The sequence below is a fragment of the Myotis daubentonii genome, chromosome 6 (assembly GCF_963259705.1).
Source record: "Myotis daubentonii chromosome 6, mMyoDau2.1, whole genome shotgun sequence".
Lineage (NCBI taxonomy): Eukaryota > Metazoa > Chordata > Mammalia > Chiroptera > Vespertilionidae > Myotis > Myotis daubentonii.
The window spans coordinates 59,222,005-59,235,023 of NC_081845.1; positions in this window are offsets into that span (position 1 = coordinate 59,222,005).

Consider the following 13,019-nt stretch of genomic DNA (forward strand, 5'->3'; position numbering starts at 1 on the left):
TTGATGAAACAAAGTTTAAAAGATTACCTACAAATAGGAAAATTTACAACTCTTTCTCCACACCACAGTAATGCTCTGTCTTCTCCCAGGTGATGAATATCCCCATGCCGTTCCAGCTAACACCTAAACCCCTCGGTATGACCTGCAGTGCCTACCTCTGTCCTGGCTCTTGCCATGTCTGCCCTTACTCAGCACTTTAGTGTCCTTGCTATGCCTTCACTCATGCTATAGCACTGTCCAAACTATCCTTCCTCTGCTTTACACATCCTCTCACTGCCTCTGGACTCAAACTCATCTCATAGACTCATCTCATACGATTATCATATTCTTCCAAGCCTTTCCTGGTACTCCACACACTTGGAGGAGGATTCACCACTTTTTCATTTGGGCTGTATAGTATGATACCAATAACACTTACTGTATATATCAATTTACATTCCATCCAACAGCAAACAGCATTTGTTAACACTGGATACACGTTACTATGAGTAAAGTGCAAGTGGCACTTCTGAAACTAAAGGGTGTCCCAAAATTCATGCAAGAAGTAATTTTGATAGAAAACACGGGTTTATAATTAAAAATTGTAAATTTTTTATTGATTCATAAAGTATACAGTATAGGGTTATGTATGGAATAGCATATCAGTGTATTCTCACAAAATATTTGCATCTTCATGCTTACAAAGTTCAATTGACTCAAGAACTGAAGCCTACTGACCACGCACAGCGAAAAGAGTTCATTGAATGGTTTATGGAACAACAACAAGTGGATGCTGATTTTTCTAACAAAATCATCTTCAGTGATGAGGCTCATTTTCATCTTGATGGCTTGGTTAATCGACAAAATTTTCGCACTTGGGGTTCAGAAAATCCACGAGTGATTGTTGAGAAACAAATGCATCCACAACGTGTCACTGTTTGGTGCGGATTTTGGGCAGTGGGCATCATCGGACCATTCTTCTTCGAAAATGCGGCTGCTCAGGCAATAACAGTGAATGGTGCTCACTATCGTGACATGATAATCCAGTTTTTTTGTGCCTAAATTTCAAGATATGGATGTGGACAACATGTGGTTTCAATAAGACAGTGCCACATGCCATACAGCCCAAGAATCAATTCAATTACTGCATGAGTCATTTCCTGGTCGTGTAAGTTCCCATTTTGGTGATCAGAATTGGCTGCCCAGATCATGCGATTTAACGCCGTTGGACTTTTTTCTTTGGGGTTTTTTGAAGTCTAAGGTTTATGCCAACAAGCCCACGACCACCCACGCCTTGAAGGAGGAAATTGAGCGCTGTATCAACAAAATTCAGCCACATTTATGCAAAACGGTCATGGAAAATTTCAACAAAAGAGTGCATATGTGCCAGCAAAGCCGTGGAGGCCATTTACCCGATATGCTATTCCATACATAACCCTATACTGTATATTTTTATGAATCAATAAAAATTTACAATTTTTAATTATAAACCTGTGTTTTCTATCAAAATTACTTCTTGTGTGAATTTTGGGACACCCTTTACTTATAAAACACTTCTTTTCATCTTTTTTACTACCACTCATCTCAGTCCAAGCCAACATCATTTCTAATCTTGTTGATTATAATAATCTCCTTATTTATCTCTCATTCCACTCAGGCATCTTCCATTCTTTTCCAACTCATACTCCATGCAGACCCTAGAGTGGTCTTTTAAAAATGGCATCAAGCCCTAGCTGGGTGGCTCAGTTGGTTGAAGCATCATTCAGTACACCAGAAAGGTTGTGGGTTCAATGCCCAGTCGAGGTGTGTATAGGAGGCAACAGATCAATGTATCTCTCTCACATGGACGTTTCTCTCCCTCTCTCTCTCTTTCTTCCTGTCTCCCTAAAATCAATAAACATATCCTCGAGTGAGGATTTTTTTAGAAGGCATCAAATTAGATCATTAACCTGCTTCAATGCCTTTAATACATTTCTGATGTTTTCAGAATCAAGCCCAAAGTCCTGCCATAGCCTTGCAAGTCTCTGAGATCTGGCTCCTCCTGCTTCTCCAACCTCATCTCAGATCATTCTCCCACCCCCAACACCTCATTATTCTCCAACAACACTGGGATCATTCTGCTCTTTAAGCAGTTGGAATTCCCCTATGTTCATCTCTATAATTTCTCCTAGCTCCCATGTAACATTCCTATTGTCATTCCTCAGGTCTCTGTTTAAAATCAAGTGAAGAAGAGCTCCTCATCATTCTATACAGAATAGTCCCTCCCTCATTTACTCTAGATAACATTACCTCATTTTTCCATATATATAACCACTATGTGTTAGTTTGCTTGCTCACTCTTTGTCTTATGCCCTAGAGCACAAGGGCTTCATGAGGGCAGCACTCTTGTCTGATTGGATGCTGCTATAGCAAATCCTCCAGTCCCAGCTCACTATCTGACCCATGATGGATGCACATTAAATATTTGTTAAGTAAGTTAATAAATGGCTTAGGTTTTTCTCCCTGTTACACTATAAACTCCTTGAAAACAAGTGTCATGTGTTATTTATCTTTGTAATCCAGAATCTAGAAGAGTGCTTAGCATAAGATAAATTGCCCATAAGTAGTTCTGGAATATATAAATGAAATAATATATTTAAAATTTTATCAGTATTCATATATACACAAAATGCATATCCAACCCTAGAACAGTGTCTGGACCAGTGAATGTATTCAATGCATGTTTCATAAATGAATAAATGTACAGAGTATGCACACAGATAACTTATTCCTCTTGCTGCTTTTGTAACTTAAAACATCTATGATAAGCCAGGACTTAAAAACACAATACCTAAAGAACAAATCTGAACATGTCACCACTTAAAGTTTTAGTTTTGTGCTGATAGTTATAATCTCTTATTCAAAGACCAGTGTCTTTCAGGTGTTCATGTTTATCCTTCCTAATTACAGCAAAATCAGAAAACATCTGCAACTTCATACAACTATGATCTATGATTTCAGAAAATGTTACTGACTCAAACAAAAAGTCTGGCCCTGAATTTACTTTTTAAAGTAAAACAGACTAATTTGGTTAGCAGTTGCTGAAAAGTGTATGTTCTTTAATCATTAAAACTCTAACTTGTTTCAGTTGTCGTTTAGAACAATGAGAAGAATCTCTTTGAACCAAGTTGTTGATAACAAACTCATAGTCTGAAAGTGAAGTTTGAGGCTTGGAGGGGTATGAAGGCAGAAAAAAATCATTCTTGAAAAATATTTTTTAAAAAATGAAACATGTGTTTGGATTCAAAGCAATCATTCTTTCATGCTTATATTTTGGAATAGAATCTTATGTAGCAATCACAAGATTAGGACCATAAGTATTAGACTAGATCATTTCATAATAAAACAAAGAAAACAACTATAATTAAAAATCTAACATTTGCCTATTAATCTTGACCATACCTGAAAAACTTTTTTCTGGATTTTACAGGGACAATAGCCATACATTTTCTTCCCTTTAGATTCTGCTTTCAAATAACAGCATATACCTTAACTATGGGATTAAAGGATTTGCATATCATAAGAAACAATAGTCTCCATGAGTGGTATTTGAACAAAATAAATTTTAAAAAATATATAACTTTTCAGAGTGGGATGAAGTCATAGGAGACTATCAAGATGTTATTTTATGAAGCCTCAGAACTTCCAGAGGTGATTAAAATGTCAGTGTTGTAATTGGGTCCCCTCATTGCATCCCTTAATTGTATCACTCTTCCCACCATAGCTACAAAATTTGGAATTGCTAATATGAACCAGGCATTATGCTTGGCATTTGATAACACTAATTTTTACTTCAGACATTCAAGGTAGATATTATTACCCCTTTGTCAATGAGGGTAGTGAAGCATGAAGAAACTCAGTCATTTGCCAGGCAGGATTTAGTATTTTCAAAATCTCCATGGAATACTCCAAGCCCCTCATATGAACATGCTCTCCAGATTAGTGGTTATCAGCAGTTCAGTAAGAGAGTTCTTACGGAAGACCTTGTTAGAAATGCAAATTATCAGCCCTCCATTTTGACCTACTGAATTAGAAATGCTGGGAGTTGGGGTGTAAGTAAGCCATCTTTTCTTTTTTCTGTTAATTTCTCTATTGATTCCACAGAGGAAGGAAGAGGGAGATAGAAACATCAGTGATGAGAGAGAATCATTGATCGGCTGCCTCCTGCACGCCCCCTCAAGCCTGCAACCTGGGCATGTGCCCTTGGCTGGAATCAAACCTGAGATCCTGCAGTCTGCAGGCCAATGCTGTAGCCACTGAGCTAAACCAGCTATGGCAGCAATCTTTTTAAGGAACCCTTTCAAGTGATTTTACTATAGGCTCAAGCTTAAAACCTCTGCTCCAGTTGATAGCACTTGCTTGGAAATGCAACTTCAAGTCAGGTCTCCTAAGCCCTAGTAGAAAAGTTCTCTAGCACTTCCTCTCTCTAGTCTGCTGACCTCAAAGCCTGTCCTTTCCTTCACATTGCCTGCTTCTTGATCTGTTGTTCTACATCTCTTCCCCCTTATTCTTTGCCTGAATTTCTTTTCCGTGTGATTTTCTCCACTAGGAAAAACCTTGCCACTCCTAAATCTGCCACTGCTGTATCCCAGTATTGTGACTGCTCAACTACCTTTGCCTAGGTCTTTTTCTTGTAGAAGACTTCGAACTTTGGGTGTGACAGTTAGAAGGCTACAAAGAGCCTACAAGATTCATCATAGAATTACTCAAAAAAATCCTTTCCATTAAAGACCACTCTGCCATCACAGGCTTAAACCAGCTATCTACAGCTTGCTGATCTCCACCATTATCCACGGGGGATTCAATATCAATAGCTCACTTTGGCCAGTAATGGGAAACTCAAGGTCAGGTTAAGCCCAGTGTTCACTGATATGACACAAATATCATGGCTTATCCAGCTAGCTTGATCTGACACTTATCATCTTATATAAACTAACATTGCTGTTAATATGTGCACTTTTTAGGCAGAATTTCAGAAATCATTAATAACCTCAATATTATATTAGCAATAATGGAACAAAAAACTTAGGCCTTTTTTAGGATAAATATCAATGGAGGAAAATGCCAATATTTAATTTGTTAATCTAACACCAAAAGGGTCAATATATTGGGGTAATTCATCAAATCATATTTTTAAGCATTCAGGAGAAAAAGAAAGCAATAAATTGATTGATGATTGATCAGTTGGATATTTGCCCAGTTAGTTATATTATTGTCTGGAGGCCCTAATAATTGTTAGAATGTAATACAAAATGAGCTGATTATCAGAGGGAATTTCTAAGTCTTAACATCCTAATTTATAAAAATTTTCAAAAAGGAGAAAATTAATCCCAGAAATCTTAAAAAAAAGATTCTTATTGATCTTCCTAGGTTCACAATATTCATGTGTCCAAATATTTGGTGGAACTCTATGACAATGCAAGGCTGTTTATATATCCCAATTGTATGAACCAAGTTAAAAAAAAAATTGACTAGCCATGATTGATTCCCCGTGACTGCCATGGGCAGAAAAATCACTAATTACAAAATCCTAAATCAAAGAATCTTATTGATTACTTCACAGTTTTCTAGGAAAGGGAAAAAAAGATGAATGGATATTCACTGCCCCTTGTGACTGTATAATCCACCATATACTCCACATTACAACTTAAAACACTGGAATCAAAGGGGAAATAAAAAAACAAAAAATAAAAACACTGAAGTCTCCAGACAATAATATAACCAATTTAAGAAAATTTTAGGTGTACTATTATAAATGTATTAAACCATATTCATCTGTAATTTATGTTAGGAGAGGAATCATGGTACCCTGCCATAGTCTAGTTTTGCTATCCTTTTTATAACTGTACCATTAAATCTTTTTGAGACAGAAAAACATACTCCTAAGATTTTACGAATATTTCCACAATATTTTTATGAAGTACTAGGTCCTGGATGTCACAGCTAACTCTGGATCATTAATCCATAAACAAATACCTATCAATAAATTAATTTCTCAGGCAATTAATACCAAGAATAATATTGATGCTTAGTTCTTGTGTAATCCCTAGAGAAAACAGGATGGAATCCATAGAAACAGCTCATTGCCAAAGTAACAACAAAAGAGAATTAAAAAAGCAATCAAATTTTATTTTCAATATGAACCACAGAGCTTGCTAAGGAAATTTCAACTTCCAAAATTTTTTTAAATGAAGTTGCTCCAATTTTTATATCCAAATATGTACAGCTGTTAGCTCTTGGCAAAAGGATTGATAAATGAGAATGTGTGTCAGAATTTTAGGAGGAAAAAAATATATCCATAACATTAAGTAAAATGAATTATCAGCTGTCAGTTGAAAAAAATCATTTCAATAGAGTACTCAAAAAGTCCTGTGAAATCAAGGCAATTATATGCCACTGGCCTCTATTTGTGAGATAATTATCATAACTAATCAAATAAAATAAGCATAACATGAAAAGTGCTTAATAGCTTGATGTCATCCAAAGGACTGGCAAATTGAACACTGCCTTGAATTGCTTATCTGGATAAGGGATGACTATTACCAGATTAAGAATTCCACAAAAAATAAGTATTGTTTTTTACTTATATGTTTTTTTGTTTTTGTTTTATTCTGACATGTTGTGTTATTAAGGAAATATTTATAGCACTATCCTCCAATTGTCCAAACAAAATCTGGGACCCCCTCTAAAATCCAACCAGAAAAGACCATTACTATAATTTGTATTATTTAGCACAACCCATTTATAAGCTATTTGAGAACATGTGTGACTTTAGCAAGTTATCAGATGGTTGGAGAAAGCACATGTAGTATTTTTTAAGAAGTAATAAAATGTAGCAGTAGTTAAGGGTTACACTTTAGCTATCAATTTTTGCTTCTGAAAAAAATATTTTGAAAATTTTTAAATAGCTCACGTTCCTTAGCAGCTAAAAAAGCTACTAAAATGCAAACTCCATGAGCATAGAGATCATTAGCTGTTTTTTTCACTAACACCAAGAACAGTGCCTGTTACTTGATAGGTTCTTGATAAACAAATCATGCCAAAATATTTAAAAATTTTTGAACAAATTCTGACCTTATTGATTTTATGAAATAATAGCTTTGATTTAAGATTTTCAATGATTTGTTACACTGTTTTGTTACTTTAACAAGTATAATATAGAATATCACTTTACTCATATATAGAAATTAATGTTTTCACAAAAACCATCATATCTCAAACATTCTCCATTTCAATATTTAAAAGTTATGTAAAAAAAAGTAGAGAATGTGTTATGTTCTTTCAATAAATGAAACTTTCTTCCTAAAGGGTAAAATGCCTTGCCCCAAATCATTCAATTATTTAATGAAATGTTTAAGCTATGATTTATTTATCATAATTTCTCACCTAATCATTCTTTAATTATATGGAAATTCATTTTTATTCCTAGCCTTAAAAGCATATATGTCAGATATACTTGAATAAGGGGCTTAATCCTAAAACCCCAAGAAGATGGGTCTTGAGTTGCAAAAGGGAAAATGACCTAAAAGATTAACCATTTCAAGTCAGTCTTTCAAGTTGCTGAAATGAGGAACAGGAACTACTGTCCAGGTAAGACAGGCCAATATTGTGACTGATGGATTTCCAATATAAGAGTCAACACAAAGCTCAGAGATCTTCTACTCCAAATGTTTCATTTTACAGTTAAGAAAAACTGAAGTGTGACGAGGGTAAATTAATTGCCTAATATCATATAACCAAGAGACAGGGAAACTAGATTAGAATTCCAGATTTCTAACTCTTCCAAATTCCATTATTACTTCATCCATACAAAGAAACATAGAAATGGAATAATGTACTTTTTATTATCTTCAATTTGGAAAGAAAAAAAAAAGATACTGAAGCTTGAGGGAATCAACTACTACCAGAATGCCAGATTTTGAACAGACACTAGATTACACAAACAACTGAAACAGTGAGATCTGCCCAGGCTTACACAAAGTTGCTCAATGCGACTGACAGTATCAGCTCTGTATAATATTTCTATATTTCATCATCTATATGCGCCTCCATGTGCCCCCCACCTCTCATATCCTTGCCTTACTTCTTTTATTCTCTTACAAGGTAATATTTCATGTGCTGTGAGAAGTACACTTCTGCTATAACAACAGGACCCCAGCTCAGCACAAGCATACCAGCCCAATTTTCTGCTATAGACTTGGAATCTGACAACTGGTTGGTTTCACAGGCTGCCAGAGAAAGGATATTGAAGCCATGTGTCAAGTCATCTCCTCCAGAAACAGCTCAAGCATAAGCACTGCTGTTAGCAGGAAGACTGGCTCAGAAACATCGAATCAGCAGTATCATGTGCAACCATAAACCAAGGCAATGCACTATGTTTAAGAATAACCTACTTGTGTAAGCAGTTGTTTAAAATGAGTAATCAGTACTTCTAACAGACTTCACAGGAATTATATCACAGGAATACCCACTAAAATTAATAAAATAAGTCCAAGTAATTTCATTTGTGTCATCCCTTGATGATTTCAATGCCCAGAGACCACTGACACAAATGAGATCTGGGTGCATTATCTTCTTGCCTTCTGAGAGCTTCTCAGGCATTTGTCATTATTACATGAATGTAGACCACACACAGTGTTAGTTCTTCCTAGCACCAACCCAGAAATGCCCAAAGGAATAACTTCAGTATTGTCACTGAGAACTGGACTCAAAATACTTCACCCAAAATAGATGTCTATTCCAAAAAGTAGAATGCTTTTTGGGTGGTTGGAAGGTTGTGGTTCCCCATAACCTCAAGAAACTTTCTATTTTAAGAATCATTATGGTTGGATTTAAGTGCATTTTTATTTTATTTGGGACTGAATACATTTATGGAGAATGTACTTGGTCTATGTCAATCATGTAAAATGGTTGAATTTTGCTTTAGAGACTTTACATCAAGTTGCAAGGTACAGTGATCTACATCTTAGGTTAGTTTCACTTTTCAAAGTTATTTTTCAAATGGTCAGAATATAACCTAAAAGCTGTTTTGCAAAGCATTTTTGCCTTTTAAACCTATGTTTCTAGTTCCTTTAAACACAAGTCATCAAATGTTATTTAAAGAACAATCTATCTACACTAATAAAAGGGAAACATGCAAATTGACCATCCCTCTGCTATGCCTACTAGCCAATCAGGGCAAGTATGCAAATTAACCCAACAAAGATGGCGGCAGCTATGGAGCTGTTGGTTTGGGTTGCCCCTAGCAATGGAGGAAGCCAAGTTTCCTGCCCACCCTGGCCACCGCTGAAGGAGTGGCTGGGGGCCTGGGTGTCCAGGGGGCATGGCCAGCCTGAAAACAGCCCTCAGCCCTTCACCCAAGCTGGCCAGGCACCCCAGTGGGACCCCCCACCCTGAAGTGGTTCTGGCCAGCCTGAAAACGGCCCTCAGCCCCTTACCCAGGCTGGCCACACCCCCATGGAGTAAGAGTCCCTGCTGGAGGTCCTGGCCAACCTGAAAACAGCCATCATCCCCTCACCCAGGCTGGCCAGGCACTCAAGCGGGGACCCCCCACCCTGAAAGGGGTATGGCCAGCCTGAAAACAGCCCTCAGCCCCTCACCCAGGCTGGCCATGTCCCATGGGGTGGTGGTCCCCACTGGGGGGCATGGCCAGCCTGCAAACAGCCATCAGCCCCTCACCCAGGCTGGCCAGGCACCCCAGCAGGAACCCCCACTCTAAAAGGGGTGTGGCCAGCTTGAAAACAGCCCTCAGCCCCTCACCCAGGCTGGCCATTCCCCCCCCAAGTGGGACCCTTGCCCCATGGGGGCATGGCCGGCCTGCGCACCACCACAGGCCCCTTGCCCAAGCCACCCCACGCCCCAAGGGAACCCCCACTCCTGGTCTGGGACACCCTTCAGGGCAAACCAGCCGGCCCCCACCCGTGCACCAGGCCTCTATACTAATAAAAGGGTAATATGCTAATTAGACTGGGAGACCTTCCAGACATTCTTCTGGACAAAGCCATGGTGGCGGGGCTGAGGTAGAGGCGGTTAGAGGCCAAGAGGGGAGGGCAGTTGTGGGTGGTCAGACCAGAATGGGATGGCAGTTGTGGGTGATCAGGCCAGCGGGGGTGGCAGTTGGGGGGCAGTTGGGGGTGAGAAAGCCAGTGAGGAGGGAAGGTGGGGGCAAGCAGGCCAGCGGGGGGGGGGCAGTTGGGGGCAAGCAGGCCAGCAGGGGGGGCAGTTGGGGATAAGTACACTGGCATGGGGGGGCAGTTGGAGGTGATCAGGCCAGCGGCAGGGGGAAGTTGGGGGCGAGCAGGCCAGCAGGCAGAGTCGTTAGGGGCAATCAGGCAGGCAGGCAGGTAAGCGGTTAGGAGCCAGCAATCCTGGATTGAGAGGGATATCCTACTGCCAGTTTAGGCCCGATCCCTATAAACTGGCAGTAGGACATCCTTCCAGGGGTCCCAGATTGGAGAGGGTGCAGGCCAGGCTGAGGGACCCCCCCTCCCCCCCGAGTGCACAAATTTTTGTGCACCGGGCCTGTAGTCTATATATAAAAGCCTAAGTGACCAAACAACCAAACGACCAAAAGACTGGTCGACAGGTTGTTATGACATGCACTGACCACCAGGGGGCAGACACTCAATGCAGGAACTGCCCACTCGTGCCCACAACGGGAGCACCGCTCAGCTGACCGACAGGTGACTGACGCCGGACTCATAGCTGGCAAGCTCAGCTGCGGTAGTGCAAGCCTCTGTTTCCACAGCAGCGTTACCAAACAGTGGCAGCAGGTGCAGTAGAGCCCGGGTGAGCAGGAGCGGTGTGGCACCCAGGTAGGGCTCGGGCTACTCCCTAGCCACCTGCCACTTCATGCACTACTACATCCCTCGGGGGATGTCGTACTGCCGGTTTCGGGGATTGGGCCGAAACCAGCAGTCCGACATCCCCTGAGGAGTCCCGGATTGTGAGAGGGCGCAGGCCAGGGTGAGGGACCCCACTGGTGCACGAATCCATTCATTGGGCCTTTAGTTTTATATAAAATAATCTTTCAAGCATTTTAGGGACAGTTTTAAAATATAATTTTAAAAGTTGGAGGTCATCTTTGACAAGATTAGATGATCTCAAACTCAGATCAACCCTCCAAATGCAAAAAATTATAGGTGGGTTTCTAGTTTTAAAGAACTAAATTCTTTCCTACTAGTCTATTTTCAATAAGCAAATGTTTGTAATATTTTCCCTCCACTACCAAAGTTGAGATTTAAAGGCATGCATTATGATTCCATTTTATTTACATAATTTTTTATTAAATAGCATATTTTTGGATTCCAAAATACATTATATTTGTAGTAAACTGGAAAATAAAAGTAGGTGCCATATATGAGTGAAATTATGGCTCTTGACATTTTCTGTCTTATTTTACTTAGAATGATATTCTGAAAGCAACAAATGAATAAAAACTCATAAACACAGATAATAGTATGGTGGTTACCAGAGGGAAAGGAGGCTGGAGAGTGGGGAGGAGGAGGTAGTAAAGGGTAATGGGAGGGAGTTAAATATATGGTGATGGAAGGAAATTTGACTTTGGGTGATGAACACACAATGCAATATACAGATAATGTGTTACAGAATTTTACACTTAAAACCTATATCACCCCAACAAAGTTAATTTTAAAATGTAAAAAAATATGAATAAGGATTAACAGGCAGAAATATTAAATATTTTATTTTTCTAATTACACATGTGTTTTCATTCTTTTACACACACACACACACACACACACACACACGCACACACATATACACATGTAGGTGGAAGAAAATAAGACCCACTTGTAATTTTGCCACACAGATAACCACTATTAACATTTTGTTTCATACACTTCCAGTTTTTCTATGAATATTTATGCTTGTATTTTTTAAATTTAGCTCTTATCCTATATAATAAAACAGTAATATGTAAATTGACCATCAGTCCAACACATAAGATGGCTGCCCCGATGTGGACACAAGATGGCCAGCAGGGGAGAGCAGTTGTGGGCAATCAGGCCAGCAGGGGAGGGCAGTTGGGAGGGACCAGGCCTGAAAGAGAGGGCAGTTAGGGGTGACCAGGCTGGCAGGAAAGGACAGTTGGGGGGGACCCAGGCCTACAAGGGAGGACAGTTGGGGGGACCAGGCCTGCAGGGGAGGGCAGTTGGGGGGAACCAGGCCTGCAGGTGAGGCCAGTTGAGGGGGACCAGGCCAGCAGGGGAGGGCAGTTAGGGGCGACCGGGCTGGCAGGGGAGTGGTTAGTGGGTGATCAGGCTGGCAGGCAGAGTGGTTAGGGGCAATCAGGCAGGTGAGCAGTTGGGAGCCAGCAGTCCTGGAGTGTGAGAGGGATCCCAGATTGGAGAGGGTGCAGGCTGGGCTGAGAGACACAACCCCACCCCCACCCCCCCCCGCACAAATTTCGTGCACCGGGCCTCTAGTATTATAATAAATTCGTGAATGTGTCAGGTTCCTAGGCCTGGCCCATGATCAGAGCTGATTGGGGCCTTCCAGCTGCCGGCTGGGGCCTCCCTTCCCCAGCTGCCGGCTGCTGGCAGGTGCCTTCCTTCATTCCGTGCCGCTCCCTGGTGGTCAGTACATATCATAGTGAGCAATAGAACTCCTGGCCTTCCAGTCAAACTCCTGTGGTGACACTTTGCATTTTAGTCTTTTATATAGAGAGATTTTTCAGTATCTTAAATTCTGGAGTGTTCCCTCTTATAAAACAACAGTGTAGTAAAGAGACTCAAGTAGTACTTGGTTCTTCAATTTTATAGATATTCAATTTTTACACTATCTTGTTTATTACTCAATCAAGTTTATATTCTACTTAAAATATCATTTCCCCAAACACTATTAATTATCTCACTTATTCCTCATCTTACTGGAAATTTTCTAAAATATTTTTCATAATCCCTTTTCTAGCCTTTCTGAAATTTTGTACATTTTTGCTCCCATTCCCTTTATAAAATACCTTCTTTCATTTAATGCCTATT